General features: G+C 40.0%; 1 protein-coding gene across 6 annotated transcripts in view; it reads left to right on the plus strand.

Annotated features, from left to right (window-relative positions):
* Positions 1 to 20,083, plus strand: part of LOC136840297 (prion-like-(Q/N-rich) domain-bearing protein 25) — a 560,985-nt gene that overhangs the window by 510,848 nt on the left and 30,054 nt on the right. The window lies entirely within an intron of this gene.

Raw genomic sequence — 20,083 nt, forward strand, 5'->3', positions numbered from 1 at the left:
TAGACACTTTCAGTACACAACAGCAGTGATTGAGTGAACCGGATAATGCACCACAATTACAAATACTGACCACTTGTGAGTGGTCCGTTAAGCCAATTAGGCAGTATTCCTATCAGCCCCGGTAGGGGCAGGTTCTTCAGGCAATCAGGAACACAGAAGCGCTGCTAGGCTGGTAACGGCACTGATAACACTCCTGGAAATGAAACAATTCCAGGTTACACTAACACTGAGACTACACCCTCTCTATAATGGAATAAATGCAATAGTTGAAGGGAGATCCTTTACTCTATTCACTTGCTAGCAAAGGGTGAGGATTACGTTATGCACTGTCAAGGGATTTACACATTGGGATAGTAGGTTCACTGTTTAAGTTGAAGAGACAAGAAGTTGCTGAGACAATAAAATGTGCAAGAGAGAGATGATATAGTGAGTCAAAGAAAAAGAGACTGACCAACCAATTTCCTTTCCGTGGCACGTACCTTTGTTGCTTCCTGGTATTGCTTGCACACACAACCTTATGTCGATGTGACCAGAGCTATTCTTGGACAGTGTCCGGCCCTAGGGTCACAATGGGGCCAGCTTAAGCGAGAAAGGTGAGTTCCACCAGTCAGTGGTTTCGGTTGTCGGACAAGCAGAAGGATCACCATGATGGTGAGAAGTGAGAACTGAACTCACGATGGTGGTGACCCTGGCGTTATAAAGTCTTGGTTGTTTCTGGGGGCATCACTCCAGGCTGCAAGGCTAGCGTGTACTTGGGAATTAGGAAACAGATGCAGCCAGAAAAAGGGTAGAAAAATTTATCGGGAGATAGTTTGAATCTTAAGATTAAGACAGGACAACAGCTTATAGCTACCCCCCAAATGTACTCCTCGGTCTGTGGGTATACCTCTCTCTCCTACTGCATGGTATTTTCCCATAAGGACTTAAGAGTTAGCGATCCAGCAGCGATATTAAGTAATATATACAGTATATATTTTTATATATATATATATATATATATATATATATATATATATATATATATATATATATATGTATGTATGTATGTATGTATGTATGTATGTATGTATGTATGTATGTATGTATGTATGTATGTATGTATGTATATATATATATATATATATATATATATATATATATATATATATATATATATATATATATATATATATATATATATATATATATTCATGATGTTTCCTTTGTAATATGTTTATCCTCCCATAGTTTTTATATATTTACTCTTCTGTTTATCATGTATTATGTGTAATGATAATAATTGTTGAAATGTCATATGTAATATAATATCAGATCTCAAAAGAATTAATGATTTAGATAACCTAACAGTATAATTTAGAGTTAATAATATCTTTCTTGATAATAGCGTAGTAGTGGGAGAGAGAAATTCAAGTTGTAGACCAGATGTGCCATCTTTCACCAGTTAAGATAAGCGCTGATAGGTTGAGATAACAATCGCTGCTCCATTCTGGAAACCAACTCGAGTTTTTTGTTTTGTTTTTAAAACATGCCAGTCATAATTAACCAGTTGAAATCTGTTTGATTGTGTTAGGATTTCTGTAAAAGCTTTGTCTCATATGAGAAGATGACAAGTGGTTTCGAAATGTTACATATATTGCTCTGATCATGTATGTCCTTTTGAGAGTGGACATGTCTTGATTGATTATGTCATCGTCCTTCTTCTAAAATTTCCTTTGTATCTCGTTCCCAAAATACCTTAATGAAGTCGTCTTATTGTTTCTCCTACTGGAATCCAAAATTTGATCATTCTTATTTGAGAGACCGATCAGTTTGGTTCTCTCTCTCTCTCTCTCTCTCTCTCTCTCTCTCTCTCTCTCTCTCTCTCTCTCTCTCTCTCTCTCTCTCTCAAAATTTGCTCATTCTTATTTGAGAGACCGATCAGTTTGGCTCTCTCTCTCTCTCTCTCTTCAAAAGAGAGTTATTATTAACGTAAAGTGTTAGTGTGGTCACTTGTATTAGTATTAGCTTTTGAGATCTGAATTTAGTAAAATTGTTTAATAGTAACGGTGCCGGACAAAAAGTGTGTTTAGTGAATTTAAAGCAGCTGCAAGTGATTTTACAAAGGTTTTCACAAGCTTGTGTAAGATAAAGTGAATTTTACTTATTATTACCATGGTATAATAAGTTATATTAGGGAATTTTTGCCTAAGTGAAATGATTTTATTGATAAATCTTTTGTGTATTTTGTGTCTTCTTGTGTTTGCAATCTCTTGATTTTTTCACATTTTGTATGTTGGTGATTTAACATTTATTTACTTAGCTTTTTAAATATTTCTTGATAATTTAACATTGCATATTTGATTTAATTTTCATTTATTAAGATTTTCTTTCCAAATCTTGAGTAATTCTTGAAAGTTTAAATTTTGCTTGATTAATTTAATTTCTTGACAAATTAAAGTTTTTGTGATTTAGTTTTGTTTAATTCAAGAATTAAATTTTGTGTTGTTTTCAAGTAACAGTAAATTTTTCAGACTGAATTCTCATTATAAATTTTGAATTTGAAAATAAATTTTTGTATTTAAAGTTTTTAAAAACAGTGTTTCATTTATTGACCACCAGTGAATAGGATTAATTGTGTGTGCATAAGGTAAAGTGATAAACATGTTTTGTTCCTTTAGTTTTGCTGAAGTGAATTAAGACCAGGGAAACAATTGAAGTTGTTTGATGGAGTGATGCCCTTTTACTCTAGTATATATCTTCTTTATTTGTTGATACCTCACACTAGTCTTGGTAAACTTAGTTTGATTTTTCATGTGATTAATGAACTTTTTAAGGGATCACTGTTACCTTTAGAGTACTCAGTAGTCGTAATTATTGTTGATATGAGAGTTCAGGTGTCTGGCTAAAGTGAGGTAAATTTTAAATTTTGTGATTAGTTGTGTAATAACCAGGTACTTGGTACACATCATGACAATAGAATTTGATGCCTAGGCCCGGGAACAAAACAAAATATCACTCTGGTTTATGGTTTATGCTGGTGGTGTTAGGGACATATTTTGATAGGAGAATGACCACATAGTTATTTTTTCATTGTAATGTGAATTATTTAGTTGAGTAACCTAGAGAAAATGGCTCTGTTCAGTGTTCAGGAATTGTTAGCAGCTCCTTCCATCCAGGAGTTATCTGAATCCAACCTGACTAAGGCACAGTGGACTGCTTTAGCAGTGGCATGTGGGGGTAATGTGTCTAGTGGTATGATTAAGGTATAAATCAAATGTATTAAATCCAAGCATTGATGGACTCCGGTAAAATAGATGAAGAGTTAGAAGAAGCACAAGAATTGTTGAATGCAGCTGAGGCAGAATTTATAGATAAGCAAGAGTAAAAGAAAGAGAAAAGTGATGCAGAGGTAGAGCTTAGACGCATAGAAGCAGAAGAAAATTTGATTAAGCTGAAGATGCATGCTGTAAGAGAGGAAATGCAGGCAGAAAGAGAAGACAGAGAGAAAAGAGAAAGAAAAGAAAGAGAAGAAGAAAAAGTAGCAGAAGAAAGAGAAAGAGAAAAAGAAGAAAGAGAAAAAGCACAACATGAAAGGGAGATGGAGTTAATAAAAGCTCGATCCACATTACCTGTAACACCGTCTAACCCTACCCAAGGTAATTCAGACCCTGTATTTGATGTAGTAAGAGTGCAGGAGCTAATTCCAAAGTTAACAGAAGATGGTCCAGATAAGTTTTTTGATCACTTTGAAAAAGTGGCTTCAGGTATGGGATGGCCAGAAGATAAATGGTCTGTCTTGTTACAGAGTGTCCTCACTGGTAAAGGAAGAAGTGCCTGTTTAGCCTTACCAGCTGATCAGTGTAAAGAATACAAGGTACTCGAACACAATGTGCCACAAGTTTACCAGATGACCCCTGAATAATACAATGAAAGATTCAGATCTTTGAGAAAGAATGACAAGATGACTTTCTTGGATTATGCCTACAAAGTAAGATGTTTCAAATGATGGTTGGAGGCTATTAAAATTAAATCTATGGACGAACTTAAGGAGCTAGTTTTCCTAGAGCAATATCTTAGAGGAATCCCTGAACACATACGAGCCTGTTTAAGAGAGAGAGTGTTTAAGAAACTTGAAGAAGCTGCTACATTGAGTGAAGACTACAATATAATTTGTAGCAAAATGAATTATAATGTCAAGTACCAGAGCCAACAACGCACAAGTTTCAGGTCTCATCCAAATGTCAGGAACATTACAAAGCCAGGTAATACCCCTCAGCAATCGAACGTTAAATCCTCATCATCCAGTTTCTCAAGAGAGATACAGAAGACTAATGTTGTCTACTTCAAGTGTGGAAGAGTAGGACACTACAGTTGAGATTGTTATCAAAAACAACAGCAGACCAAGCCAGTTGGTCAAGTGGTTAAAGGTAACTAGGTGAAGTAATCTAGTGAAGCAATCTACAAAGAGCAGTGTGGGGAAGACTGAAATACTTGGGAAGACTGAGACTAAACAAGCAGAGTGTTTAGCAACCAGTGGAAATGTAACCTCAAGCAGTGAGTGCTGAGCAGCTTGGAGGCTTTTAAGCCATAAATCTATGAAGGTACTCTTACAACTCAAGGAGGGAGTGTGCAGGTACCAGTCAAGGTATTACGTGATACTGGGAGTAACCATAGTGTGGTAGTTTGGTGGTGCTCACCCACATTTGGAGAAGAAACTCACTGGAGATTCAGTTATTTTGAAGGGTATAGGAGGAGGAGAGGTAACTCCTATTTGCCGCTTGCACCTGTCGTGTGAATTAGTGACAGGGAATGTTGATTTTGCTGTAAAGGACTCACTAGCTGTTGAAGGTGTGCATGTTTTACTGGGTAATGAAGTTAGTGGTGTACCATTTGTTCCTTGTCCTATGGTGACAGCCAAACCATTGAGGATTAGTCCTACGGTAGATTTAGAGAAGAAAAATCCCCACCTGTTTCCAAGTTGTGTAACTACCAGGAGTATGAAGAGAACTACGTCTGCAAGTGAAGAAATTGAGAATTTATCTGTACCAGAAGGATCAAGTGAAGGATCTTTGAGCTTGGAAGAGCTGTTCCAGGAAAGTGAAGTTTCCCCTAGTGTTAGTAATGAAGAGATTTCCCAAGAAGAAGAGGATCTTGTTGTTCTTGAAGAGACTCATAGTAGTCAGTGTTCCTGATGATAGTAGTGAAACTACAGTAGCAGAGTTAGCAGATATGGAGAGTTCAGCCCTTGAAGTTGGTCAAGTGACTAGAGAGAAGCTAATGGAACTGCAGAAGAAAGATACAACACTGGCTGATTTGTTTTTCAGAGTTGTTGATCAAGAAGAGATGCAACAAACTCCTACCTGTTATTATCTAAAGGAAGGATTGCTAATGAGGAAGCACTGACCTGCAGATATACCTGGAAATGCTGAATGGGGTGAATATCATAAAATTTTGATTCTATATCCATTGAGGAAGCAAGTGGTAGCAGTAGCACATGAATCTGGACATATGGGAATCAGGAAGACTGTTGAGAAGATTATGAAGTATTTTTTCTGGCCTGGGAAGTATTTTTTCTGGCCTGGGCTTCACAAGGATGTTAGCAGGTTTTGCAGAGAGTGTCACGCATGCCAGATAGCTGGAAAACCGAATGAATCCATTCAGAAAGCCCCTGCTACAACCCATAGAAGTTAGAGGAGAACCATTTAGCAAGGTGATTATAGATGTGGTTGGGCTGCTTCCAAAAACAAAGAAAGGAAATGAATATCTGTTAACATTAATGTGTCCAGTGACAAGGTATCCTGAGGCGATTCCTGTAAGAAATATAAGTGCAAAGGTAATTGCTGAGAAGTTGGTGGAGTTTTTCTCCAAGTTTGGAATACCAGAAATTGTGCAAAGTGATAGAGGTACGAACTTTACTTCAAAATTATTCCAGGATGTGATGAACTTGTTAGGAGTGAAACAACAGTTATCAACTGCTTATCATCCAGAGACTCAAGGAGCCTTGGAAAGGTTCCACCAGACAATGAAAAGTATATTAACTAAATATTGTAATGAGTCAGGAAGAGAATGGGATGCTGGTTTACCCTTGATGTTGTTTGAGGTTAGGAATGCTTATCAAGAAAGTATGGGATGTTCACCAAATGAAATTATTTTTGGTCGAGACGTGAGAGGTCCATTGAAGATCCTTGCAGAGGATTGGGAAGAAAATCAAGAGGAAATCCAAGGAGAATATGTGAGGAACTTGAGGAAAAGGTTAAGAGAAATTAGAAAATTCTCTTTAGAAAATCTGAAAATAAGTCAAGAGAAAATGAAAAGGAAATATGATGCTATGGCTAAGCTAAGAAATTTTAGTGTAGGACAACAAGTTCTAGTGGTCTTACCAGTGAAAAGATTTCCCCTTAAACCAATTATTAGGTTTGATAACCTTGTTATGTTCATTTAGTGGAAGTCACCATGGTAAAAACTTTTATTAAGGATGCAATCAATTTTAACACTCCTTCTCAAACTTAATACAAAGTTAATCAATACAGTGTGCATGAGCAAAAGCAACAAATCAACTAATTTTTACACATTCCCAGCATTTGTCTCAACTTTTAAAATTTTTTCATGACTTAAACCCTTAGTGAATATATCAGCAATCATATCATTTGTTGGGCAATATTGCAACTGAATTACGTTTGTCACATTGATCTCGTACGTAATGAAATTTAATGTCAATATGTTTTGATCTACCATGAAACTGAGGATTCCTTGACATAGCAATGGTAGGCTGATTGTCTTCTACAATCAACATTGGGCCTAAACATTCAAATTTCAAATCTCCTGTTAGCTTCTGCAACCAAACAGCTTCTTGTGTGCGCTAGCTAACGCTATGTACTCTGCTTCAGCAGTTGATAAAGCCACACAACTCTTGTTTTTTACTACTCCAACTCACAACACCACCACTAAGGTGAAAACAATAACTGGAAGTTGACTTGCGATCATCGGTGTCACCTGCCCAATCAGCATCAGAATACCCAGTGATCTCTGAAATACCATTATTGCTATATAAAATTCCAAAATTTTGTGTACCCTTTAGATATCTCATTATACGCTTCACTGCTTCCCAGTGCTGAATGGTAGGTTTAGCACAATACCTAGGAACACTACTCACTGCAAATGTGATATCAGGCCTTGTTTTTAAAGACAAATACAATAAACTCCCAACAGCTGACTGATACGTGTTCTGATCAAATTCTATGCATTATTCAGATGCTTTACATAACTTTAGACTTGGATCAATTGGTGTTCCACATGCTTTGAATTCTCCATACCAAATTTTTTAAAGACATTTTCAGTATAAGATGGTTGACCAATCCATACTTGACCTTTAGAAGCATCTTGTACAACTTTTACACCTAAAAAATAATTAAGCTCACCTAGGTCTTTCATTTTATATTGTAAAGCCAGGGACTCTTTAATTTCCTTCATCAGTTTATCTGATTTACATGCTAATATTAAATCATCAACATAAACAGCTATGATACAGGGATCTTCTTCTGACTTGACATAGATGCAAGGATCTCCTGAAGTTTGCACAGAACCGAGCCTTTTCAAACTGTCATCGAGAGAACAATTCCAACATCTTGGTGACTGTTTCAATCCATAAATGCTTTTCTTTAGCTTACATACCAGACTTTCCTTACCTTGCTTTACAAACCCATCTGGTTTTTTCATATATACTTCCTCAGTAAGTATACCATTTAGAAATGCTGAAGTCACATCCATATGATGCAGTTTCAAACCTTTTTGAACAACAAAGGCAATCACAGTATGAATAGATTCAGATCTTACAACAGGACAAAATGTTTCATCATAATCCACACCAAACTTTTGTGAAAAACCTTGTGCAACAAGACGAGCTTTATATCGTTCAATAGAACCATCACTTGACATTTTCCTTTTAAAAACCCATCTACTGTTAAGGGCTTTTCTACCTTCAGGAAGTTCAACTAAATCATAAACATCATTATCATGAATAGAATTAATTTCCTCATTCATTGCATTAATCCAATAATATTTCTCATACCCCATCAATGCTCCAGTGAATGATGCTGGTTCGTTTGTCTCATGAGCAACTGAAACCCACTCACCATACATATTTGGTGGTCGCTTTGTAAGGAAGGTATTGAGCGACACTGGCTGGGTGTTGTCTAGTTATTTGTTGTTCCTTACTGAATACATGTACAGAATCTTCATGGTTGTTATTGGCTGGTGCGAGCCGCAATTTAGTTTCTACACAGACAAAACAAAACAGATTATGTTTCGGACATCTATGCTTATTGACAGACAAACAGATGGCGATTGTGAAAGACAATAGAAACGTACAATGACAGAACATATGTCAATGGAAAGGCCAGGAAATTCCACATATGGACATTTGCATGAGATTCGAGACAGATTAATGAATACAGTGCAGTAGCATAATATATGTGAAATGGCGGGACGTTTGGTGTCTTCACAAACAGAAACATACATACAGTTTGATACAGAAGATTCGGTAGAACATTATGAGTACGTGATCGGAATGCTTGCGTGGCAATGCAAGTAGTGGTGATTGTACATGAATAGAGACAACAATAGACAGGAATATTGTATGGTAAAAGTTGTATTCCTTCGAGTGATCACCGCAGATGCATGGGAGGGAGAGAGAGAGAGTGGGATGCTTCGTTGTCTTGTTTTGTCCGATGGCTGACTCACACGCATGTGTGCCCATAGGACTGCCATGCGGTCCCTTACAATACTCCCCCCCCCCCAGCAAGGCCCCGATAGCGGAAATCGTCTTGCTGACAATTCGAATGGGCGCAAAGGGCTTGGACTTTGGGCGGGCAGTAGGCTGGAGGGCAACGCCAGTCAGGATGACGCCGGCCAGCAGGAACTCGAGGGGGACGGCAGCAGGTTGAAGGGTGATGCTGGCTGATCCTTCGGTAGTCAGCTTGAGGGGAAGGGCAGCAGGGTGAAGGATGACGTCGGCTGATCCTTTGGTAGACAGCTTGAGGGGGACGGCAGCAGGCTGAAGCAGGACGTTGGCTGGTCTTTCGTTGGTCAGCTCATCCAGTACGAGTTCGAGGGCGACGTCAGGCTGCCTGGAGGAGGCGTCCAGGGCTTCAGTGGTGGGGAGGGTCATCTCGGAGGGTCGGACATCTACTGAAGGCTCGGGAACGATGGGAGGCTGAGTTGAGGAGGCGGCGAAGGGTTCGTTGGCACGTGGGTTGGATGTCTACCATCAGCTCCTTCGGGTCACTCTCGGGTCACCAGTGTAAGGAAGGAATTGAGTGACATACTGGCTGACGCACGGGAGAAAGAGAGAGAGAGCGGGATGCTTCATTGTGTGCCCATAGGACCGCCATGCGGTCCCTTACAGCTTCACTCTTACTGACTGCCTTACTGTAGCTTCAGGATGTTCATTTTCATCATCCTCTGAAGCACTGTATGGTGGATGAGATACTTCAATAAGAAGAGTTTCAAACTCAAATTTAAATTTCTCCTTCTGAATGTCATGCTGTTCCTCATTGAAAATAATATTACGACTATATAATATTCTCTCCTTGGCTAAGTCATACAATCTGTACCCTTTTACATCAGAACCATAACCAAGAAAGATACACTTTATGGCTTTTGAGTCTAACTTTTTCCTTTCATCTTTAGGAATATGAGGGTAACAAACACACCAAAAACTCTAAAATGTTGAACATTTGGCTTAATCCCAGTAAATGCTTGATAAGGTGCCATAATATGGTGAAGTGCTCTAGCAGGACTTCTGCTTTTCAGATAACAAGCAGTTGACAATGCCTCTGCCCAAAATTTATGAGGCAACCCTAAATCAATCAACATTGCTCTGACATGCTCTATCAATGTTCTGTTCATTCTTTCACTGACACCGTTCTGCTCAGGTGTTTTGGGTATGGTGTACTCATGCCAAATACCGGCATCTTTCAAAAATTTCTCAAACTCATTTGATGTGTATTCACCTCCATTATCTGTGCGTAGGGTTTTAGCCTTTTTCCGTTCTGATTCTTTATACAACTCTTCCATTCTTTGAATTTTTCAAATACTTCATGTTGACCTTTGAGTACATAAGCCCAGACACAATGAGTTGCATCATCAATGAAAGTTACAAAATACTCACAATTACCTTAGGATTTCTCATTAATTTTTCCACACACATCACTATGAATTAAATCAGGTGGGTCTCTATATCTAACAACTTTATTTTTATTACATGGAAAGGGAATTTTCTTAATTTTTCCTTTAGTACATGTTTCACAAAACTCCAAATCTTTATTAACATCAAATTCCAAACCATCTACCAAACCTTCTTTCACTAACAGCCTTAAGTTATCAACACTTAAATGGCCATACCTTCTGTGCCACATATTTTCACTAGGCCTAACCTTATTACAGACAACGTTACTCTTATGATCAGTTTTTGCACATTTTAAATAATACAAATTACCTTTTTTCTCTGCAAAAGCAATCAACTTATTAGTGGCATCAAAAATTTTACACTCATCCCCACAAAACTGATTGACATTTCTAAGTTTTGTAGCTTTACACACACTAAGTAAATTTAAAGACAACTTTGGTACATACAATATATCATTCAATGTACAGTTCTTCACTTTACCATCAGGCAACAACATTTTTATGGCTACTTTGCCAGAACTACAAGCCTCTTATGAATGACCATCTCCCAAAGCAACGGAAACAACATCTTTAACAACAAAAAGGTTCTTATTATTACACGTGTGACAGGTTGCACCAGAATCTACAATCCATGTTTCAGGCAACATAATACTACATACTGACATAGCATGGGCAGCCAGCAGGCCTACACTCTCACCACTTTTATGTTTTGTTTCAGCACTGTACGATTTTTCTTTAAAAGTACTAGGCCTAGCCTTAGGATCATCATTTTTCAGAAATCTACAATTCCTTTTAATGTGCCCTACCTTACCACAATGGTGACATTTAAAGGGTTTCTTTGGTTTCCTACTAGAAGCATTGTAGGCTTTTTCTTGCTTCACACTTAAATTACCTTCACCTTCCTGTAACAAGGATTTCTTTTCCTCATGCAAAAGCTTTTCAGTGACAAATTCCATTTGGGGGACACCTGCATTTGCCTCTAAAGCAGTTACCAACATACTAAAAGATTCAGGCAAACTTGCTAGCAGATATACCACCCGATCTTCTTCACTTACCGGATCCCCTACAACACTGAGTTCATCAAAAACCTCGGTTATTGCCTTAATATGCTCTGTACAGACTCACCTTCTCTTAATTTCAAAGAGAACAACTTATGCTTTAAAGCTAATTTATTTGATCAGGTTTTTTTCTGAAACTGGTTGGAAAGTTTCTTCCAAACTACCTGTGGATCTTCTGGATCTCCTAACAAATACAGCAATTTTGGATCAACAACTAAAACTATGATAGCCAATGCCTTATTCTTTTTTGAAATATACTTGTTATATTTATCCAGATCAGTGCGTTCAGGGATAGGCTCCATGTCATCAATCAGACTCCAAACATTCTTCCTGATGAGTGCCATCCGACACTGGACTTTCCAAGTAGCATAATTAGTGCCATTTATTGGCACAATGACACTTCTCAGCTCAGACATTCTGACGAAAATAGAATAATAGAGGCACTTTAAAGATACTCACATTAGTGGCAAGAGTACCATAGTCCATTTCACAACAAGTATAGCCTAGCTCGTTGACTTCAGGTGATTGCCACCAAATCTCTACGGTAGCAACAGCAGACATCAACCGACACCAAATCTCCTCCAGACAAAAGCTCTAAGTTATCAGCCTCAAATACCACATGCAGTCTTCATTACCATTTCAGGACACTCACCGTCATCTGGGCCCATAACCTATTAGGTCTGATAACCTTGTTATGTTCATTTAGTGGAAGTTACCATGGTAAAAACTGCAGAGGGTCAGAAAAACACAAGCTTACTTCTTCGTGTGTTTACTTCTGAAGAACACTTACACTGCGATACAAAGTAAGGGAGCAATATGTCAGTCTCAAAGAAAACCATCTCCTTAGCAGACTGCATTAAACAAATTACAATGAACTTTTATTAAGGATGCAATCAATTTTAACAAGAACTTCCACCTTATTCCCCATAAGTGACATCTTAAACAAAAAATGCACTAAACTAAACACCACAGCGAACGCCTCTTTGTTCACTGTTGCCATCAACCGTTCATTACTCCCTCGCATCTTGAACTTTCTGCTATAAAAAGCGGTAGAACTAAGTAGTAGCTCCGCGGCGGCGACAGCACTGTAACTTAACTTTTTCTACAGGTTTTGGGTTGCTAGTTATGGATTTACTTTCAGTTTTTGTCGGACGAATGTAATTAACTTGTTATTAACACCTAAAGTTCATCCAACAAGGTAGGGGACCATGGGAAAGCAGGGTTATGGGTGGGGTATACCCCGTGGACAGGTGATCTGCTCCCCCTCAACCAACAAGCTGGGGGACCCGATGGGAATGCTGGGTTATGGGTGGGGTATACCCCCGGGACAGTGTTATTTGGCTATGTAATGACTCACCCGCTCATTTCTACCCTACAATTTAGGGGACCCCTAGGGAAAGTGGGGTTGTGGGTGGGGTAGGCGAGGAGGCATGAGAAGCCAGCCAAAATTTACTTTTTACGGCAACCCAGACATGAGAAACCGCTAAATAAACAGAGAACAAACAAGAACATTAAATGAGCTGACACAAAGGCAACCCCTCCCATTACTACTGTTCTCCCGAACATTTATTGGGGAGCCATTGGTTCATCCCTCACTCCCTTACTGAGGAAACTCAGAGTTTGGGGGCTAACCCCCCAACACTTATCTAACCAATCACGTTGCGCTGTTATCCCCCCATTGAGGAAAACCCCCTAAACGTTGCCACTCACGAGTTGCTAACATGCTCCCCCCCCTTAGGGGGGCTGTCCTTTTTCCGGGGTTCACATACGCGTCCTGCACATGACAGGGCACTGGTACATCTGTTCTGAACGGTTCATATTACGTCCGGCAAGTGCAATAACTTGTTAATCTGTTATCCCTACGCATGAAACTAACATACCCTGCATGCAATCCTCCCAAACTATAAGTTAACACAGCAAAGAAAAAACACATATACACTTTTGAGTTTATTCTTGTAAGTTTCAGTGTTGTTGGTTGCACTTACCCCCGGACCAGTACTGAATGTGGCGCAGGGAGATTATATCCCCCTGAACCTACTGCTAAACATGGCGAAATGCATTTACCTTGCCAGCCCAGTACTAAACTCGGCGAAAGTGTATCTGTACCACAAACAAAAGACTTTCCCTACACACATTTTTCGCATGGCAGCATTGTTTTTCTCTGCTTCCTTATCATAACCAGCGGGATTCCATTTCCCTGAACCCATTACTAACCATGGCAAAATGCATTTAACCCGCCAACCCAGTACTAAACACAGCGAAATGCATTTACCCCGCCAACCCAGTACTAAACTTTGCGAAAATGTATCTGTACCCCCCCAAAAAAAATTTCCCTACACACATTTTACGCCCAGCAAGCATCGTTTCTCTGCTTCCTTATCATAACCAGCAGGATTCCATTTCCCCATACCCATTACTAAACACGGAGAAATGCATTTAACCCGCCAACCCAGTACTAAACATAGCGAAAGCGTATCTATATCCCAAAAGATACATTTTGCCCAGCCACATTTTTCTCAAGCATTTATGGTTTCTTTGCTTTACTGTCATAACCAGCGCAAAGCTTTTTCAACAAAACCATTCCTGTTAATGTTGCGTAAGTTTCCCCCTTCCCCCCAAGTACCTCACGCAAACCCTTCCCCCCAACACCCAGTTGTGCCAAAACCCCCACATCCCACCCCCTCCCTTGACCCACCACAGCCCTTATCTGCTACCCATTCTTGCGCCTTAAAACATACAGATTTTGCGTTTCTTGTTCAGTACGATGGCTGAATCCCTTCCGTCTATGTCGCGTTCGTCTGAGCCGATATCTCGGCACACCCTCCCAGTATCTTGTGCTAACTGCTATATCAGTTACCGCAACTTTTCTGCCTACTACTTAGGCAACTACAAACGGTTAATCAGGCTTAGTCAAGATCCCGGCCTGCTGAAAACACCGTGCTTTTGTCCCCGTTGCAGAAGGGAGTCCCACCTCAACCTGCAAAAGAGGGCATTCAGGTGTGACAAGACCTACGATGCAGCGCAGAAGAACGGCCGGAAGAGGTGCAGTTTTTACCAGTCGCTGTTCCAGAAATCCTGGTTTTCTGGTTCCCACCTCGACTTGAGACGGTCCTCTTCTTTTTCTTTATATACGCCCCAACACCAGGTTCCACGCATTTTTAAAGGCAGCGGCTGATTTCTACCCTCCCGGTCCCTAAGGTAAGGCCAGTTGGTTGGTGTTAACTTTTTTTTATCTGCAAATTGTTTTTTCCTGCCAGGTTGCTCCTTCCAGCCAGTGCTAAGTGCCTTCCTGCTCTTGTTTTTACCTTGGAAACTGGTTTTTTCTCCACTTTTACGGCTTCTGGTAAAGGTGGTGAAGTTTGTTTTTTGTCGGCCTTACTCTTTGTCCCTGTCCCCGTTACCAGGCAGTGTTTCCTCCCTCCTCCCACCCCCAGTGTTACGCTTCTACATTTCTCGCTATAATGTGGTTTGGATTCCACAATAAGCTGTAAGTCCCGTTGCTAAGTAACCAATTGGTTCTTAGCCACGTAAAATAAGTCTAATCCTTTGGGCCAGCCCTAGGAGAGCTGTTAATCAGCTCAGTGGTCTGGTAAAACTAAGGTATACTTAACTTCTACCCGCACTTGTTCCCGATGCATTTCCCGCTTGCGCAATCTGTCTCCCACCCCCTCCTTGCACCGCTTTCCACTTACCCCCACTTTTGGGGCATGTGAGGAAATTTCTCCCTCCCTGCGTCATTAGCTCCCACCCTTTCAGACATTTCCTCCCTTTTGCGTGTAGCTCCCTCTCGTTTTTCCCTCCAGCCATCGCCCACGTAACGTAAACATGTCCGCTCCTTTTCTCTGTTTTCCCCCCACCCAGAACCCCGGTTTTCCACAGTCCCCCTGTACTGTTGAATAGAGTTAGGGGGCAAATGACACTTGGCCGCCAACAAACAAACTCGCCTCCATTATCAGAAGCCGTAAAAGTGGAGACAAAACCAGTTTCCAACGTAAAAACAGGCACGGAGCTAATACTTAGAATTACCTGAAAAGCTATTGGATGCAATTTACCCTCAAACTTCTGCAATAAACAAGCACCTACTACCCCCTCTTGACTGGCTTCTGTCACTATGTGAATGGTACCAAAAAGTCCGGGAACCTTCAGTTTTCCTCAGAACTGGGGGACCCATCAAAGCCTCTTTGACTTTCTGAAAGGCTGCCTGCTAAGTCTCACCCTATGAAAATTGTACATCATCCCTCAGTACATCCATCAAAGGCACCGACAATGTAGAAAAACCTTTCATGAACCAATGGAAAAACCCTGCCATTCTCATGAACGAGCAGACCAGTTTTTTTTACTTGGGTGTAGGAAAATTTGCGATTGCTCTGACCTCGTTATTCACTTGAACACCTTTCGAAATGACATGTCCTAAATATACTATCTGTCTCTTCAAGAAATCACACTTGGCTAGTTTAACCTTTAGACCTGCCATTCTAAGCCTCGTAAGGATTTCCCTAACCACTTCTAAGTGTCCTCTATGGAATCCGTAGCAAAAAACATTTTTCCCCAACATTCCATGCAAGACTGTATGCACTAGCCTCGTAAATGTCATAGGACTACCTGACAAACCAAAAGGCATTTGTGTAAATTCATAATGTCCCTTTGGTATCGATAAAGCTGTCTCTTTCTCCTCTTCTCACTCAATGGCACTTGCAAAAACCCTTGCATAAGATCGATGAACAGCTATTCCTACCTCCAATCTCCACAAACAAATCCAGCAAACACGCCACCGATACCTGTCTGGAATGGTCTTCTCATTCAGTTTCCTGAAATCCACACATACACGGATTGAGCCATCCTTCTTAGGTACCGTCAACAATGGGAAATTAAACAGTGACGAGCTAGGCCTAATTATACCTTCTTCCTCCCACTTATTAACCTCTTGTTCCACCTGCTCCCTAACCTTGAAAAGTATCCTATATGATGGGACATAAAACATGCCTTCCTCTAACTGCACCTGATGCTGTAAATCATCTGTTAGCCCAATTTATCTCCTTTCAGAGCAATAACGTCTGAATATTCAGCTAACACCTCACCTAACCCCTCTATGTGTTCTTTATAATCTGTCACACCCAAATGACTCCTGTAAATCTCCCATATAACCTTCATTTCAGCCTCCTGAAATCCATTTTCCTCCCCTATGAATGTCACTGATTCTGTTTCATCACTCCATTCTTCTAGATCAAGAACATGCATGTTCCTCTGATACCTCCTAACTGAATAGTTGCAGTTCAACAATTCCACCCATGTAACTCCTTTATCTGATACTTTATTTACTGAAACTGTATTCACCACACCTTTAAGTTTCTCGCTACCTACCACCACACACCTGTTTATTCACCCTTAAACCACTCACCTTAACTTTCACCAGACCAACCATATCTGGTTCTAAAATAATATCCTCCAACAAAACACCTTTATATACTCTCTTGCCTTCATCATTAGGGTCACTATTTCCCTGTGATCGTTTATCACCCACAATTTCCTCATTATTTCCACTTACAGATATATTCTCCATTTCCTCAATACCCATATACGGGATAAAACCCCCAGTTTCACCAATTGTTATACCTCTTTTACCAGTGTATATAGACATACCAATCCTAGTACATTCTGTATGCCCCCATAAAACCTTATTACCTAAATTAACATCTCTCACCACCAAAACTGGTTCCCTTATTAACTGGTTCTCCAGCAAAAAACAGATATCCACCTCTCCTACAATGTCCAGTCTATGAGCTTGGACATCACACACCTTCCCCTCTGAACGCCTCAACCGAAATTGGGAAAACGTCAATTGATAAAAAGCATAGTTCACTAAGCTGACTGATGCCCCCTTATCTACAAAAATCAGAATACTAGACCCACCTATGGCTCCCTTCACCTCAGGCTTCGGTACCTCTTTATCTCCCAACTAACAGTTTAACCTTTCCCTTTTGGCTGATCTGCCGTGCAAAATTTCTGTCTATTTCTAGACTTTCATGGATATCCCTCCTGAGGAGCTTTCCTATAGCTGCCACCAAAATTCCAAGTCACTGGCCTAACATTATAGTCAAGTCAAAATAGGATTTGACCCCAAAAATTGCTAGAAAACATTTTTGGTTATTTTTGGTTTTGTATGGGGCTACTTTAGTACATCCCAAAAGTCTACCAAATTTGGTCAACCGGAAAGTGGTAAAATTACATAATATCCAAGATGGCTGCCGATGAACAATTAATGTACAGCAAACTTCTAAATGGCTGGTTTTAGACCCCATAAATGTATTACAAACACATATAAATATGATAGCTAAGATTCAAATGAGATAATGATTACATCATTAGGACAAGCCTGTGACGTAATATTACGTCATAATGACGTAAAATGTTGATTTGTAGTTCGGGACAGTAAAAAATTGCAGTAAACCCAAATATTGACCCCCTCATAATTAATCTGAATGAAAAAATACCATGGGTACCAGAAATTTGAAAGGCCTCACCCTCACCCTCATGATCATACGTCACAGTTATAAGCCATGCAATATACACTACTTGTCATACATGGTGTCAAACCTTGTAACATTTGGTTAATATTGACTTTCGATGGACTAAAATATGACATCCCATAGACTCTGATAAGTTATGGATTATGATTTCCATGTGACACAAAAGATAAACACATGACGTTAGGGACCATCTCAAAATCAGCTGATGCCACACAAAACTTAACTTGGTTAGTCTCTCCATTAACCCCCTCCCCCTCCTCAAGAGACTAAAACGCCAAGGTAAATTGGCATAATGACCTCTGAAAGAATACATGAGTGATGCCAACAACCTGAACAATCCTCAACCTCCCCTCACCCTTAGACTAACCGAGTTTAGTCTTCTGCTTCATCAGTTAATTATGAGATGGTCCGGTATTATGACATAATTGCATAGCGGAAACACAACTTAAACAGAAAGTTAATACTAACATCAACCAATTTTAAAATGCCTTTATGCCAGTGTTCTGCTCACAACATTGTGGTTTAAAATACAGCACTGTCTGCACGGTTGTCATCAGCATCTGCGTCAGGGTCCCCTGTACATTCATTATTTGGGTTGAAACAAGATTCGGCTTGGCAAGGTCCACATGCGGATGTACATGGAAGACCGTACTTCCTGCAACTACAACGTGTATTACAACAGCCAGATGTACAGTTACAGTGAATCACTTTAAGTAGCCTTTCAGGAGCTGGCTTCTGGTCTGTCATAACTGGCAACAAAAAGCTATCTTCCTTTTTTCTCGGGACAATGCGATTGATAAATTTTCCTGGTGTCAAGGCAGCAACCATCCCCATACCATGGAATGTTCCTTTTCCATCGATCGTTATAAGGTTGTGGTCAACGTTATCAGCTGCAAATAGTAACATGAAATCCGAAGAGGCAATATCTGTCCCAAAGATGTCAGGGGTTACGGCATTCGCAGCATTGTTCTCAAACCGAAGAACTTCAGAATATGATGAACAAAAGCCCATGGCTGAGAGTGAGTCAACCAGAAACTTAGACCGGTAAAGATGGTGCATCTGGACTGACAGTGCAATCTGTAAAGGTGCCACTACAGCTCGGGGACGAACAGCTTGGATAATGGACTGACCAACAGATGCAACCTTTTTGCTTGAGTCACCAACAAAAAGTGAGGATAGCAACAAGCGAAGAGAATCAGGAACGAACTGCAATGATGGCTGGAGCCCCAGCTCAGCCACTGATGGATAAGTGTCAGTATCTGAGGGTATATTGGTTTTATGTCACTCTTTATCAAACGAGCAGCGGTTTCAATTATTGCCCTCTTTTGTGATTCGTTATCACTATCAGCTGCTTTCGATTGCTTGAAATATGACCTAAGAATTTGTTCAGTTTTTTCTTTCATAGTCACAATATCAGACTGCCCCTCCTTCTCAGCAAATGAAATAGAATCCTTGTAATGCCCCTTTAGTTTTTCTTTTAGGTAGTAGTTACCAAATGGAACAGATTCTTCGTTTTCCAAATAATCTTTCATTTTGTTTGAAAGATCAGACACAGTTAACTGTTCTTCATCATTTGCTTCAAGATAAGCACACACTTGGAAGAAAGCTTGCTCCTGATCTTCATTCTTGGGTCTGCCAACTTTTTGCGTTTTGCACTTGGCTCAGGGTCATATTTGTGAGGATGTCCCGACCTGACCGAAAATTTGAATCACATGTATGATGGTACACACATTCTGGGGCATGCAAATCATATGCAAAATATTCTACTCTTGCCCTAACAGTCAGTGCCCAAGCATCATTTCAGGTGGTGCAAACTGCTAAAACAGAGTCCACAAAGTTATCTGTTCTAACACAGCTAAAGCTTTCCCTATTTTCCAAAGAAACCTTAAAGCCACAATACAAACAGTCAGATTTGCTATCAAAGGGTCCAACTGAAGCACGTGATGGCCTCCGACCCACAGGCTCAGTTGTTTCTCCACGTTTCCGTTTAAAGGTATAGTTCAATCTCCTTTTTATTCACATGCGTTCGACGGCACTCTATGTGCACTTCTGTCCCAGCTACAACGAACTTATCGAGACCTCTTTTGATGCTAGCCTCATTAATGCCTTTTGCACCAATCTCACGTATCTTTACAGTTTCCTTCACGTGCAGTGGTTCCTCACAGAGTGGACACTCATCTTGGCTCACATTTGCACTCATTCTGGACACCTGAAAGAAGAAGCCAGTGTAATCCTTAGTGGGTGCATGATATATACGTACTGGGTATGGTTTAAATGAAACATGATGCAAACAGATGCACTATAAATCTTATGGGAAGCTAAGTATACAAAAAT

Source organism: Macrobrachium rosenbergii, chromosome 7 (assembly GCF_040412425.1).
Source record: "Macrobrachium rosenbergii isolate ZJJX-2024 chromosome 7, ASM4041242v1, whole genome shotgun sequence".
NCBI classification, from domain to species: Eukaryota; Metazoa; Arthropoda; class Malacostraca; order Decapoda; family Palaemonidae; genus Macrobrachium; species Macrobrachium rosenbergii.